Below are 326 nucleotides of genomic sequence, written 5' to 3' on the forward strand. Positions count from 1 at the left end.
GACCCCAAAGGTGGAAGCCCTGCTACTGACCATGGCTGTGCCAGCTGGCCCCTGCTCTGAGGGACCCATGGCTGCAGCAGGAGGAAGGCTGTGCTCCCCCCCTGTCCTGCCTGGGCTGTGGGCAGAGAGTGCCCTGGGGCCAGTGGAGCCACAGCCTGGGGGAGCTGGGCCCTGTCTCTAGGCAGAACAAGCCCCTCTTCCTGGCACGTGGGGCCGTGGCTGGGGCTTCCTCCTCAGCCAGCCCTGGGAGGCAGCTGAGTCTGCGCTAAGCAGCATCTTGGATGCTGTCTTCTGCATTGCTGCTGTGCTGGCGGTGGGGGGGGGGG

This window comes from Pterocles gutturalis, unplaced genomic scaffold (genome assembly GCF_000699245.1).
Source record: "Pterocles gutturalis isolate BGI_N339 unplaced genomic scaffold, ASM69924v1 scaffold15326, whole genome shotgun sequence".
In the NCBI taxonomy this organism is placed as follows: Eukaryota; Metazoa; Chordata; class Aves; order Pterocliformes; family Pteroclidae; genus Pterocles; species Pterocles gutturalis.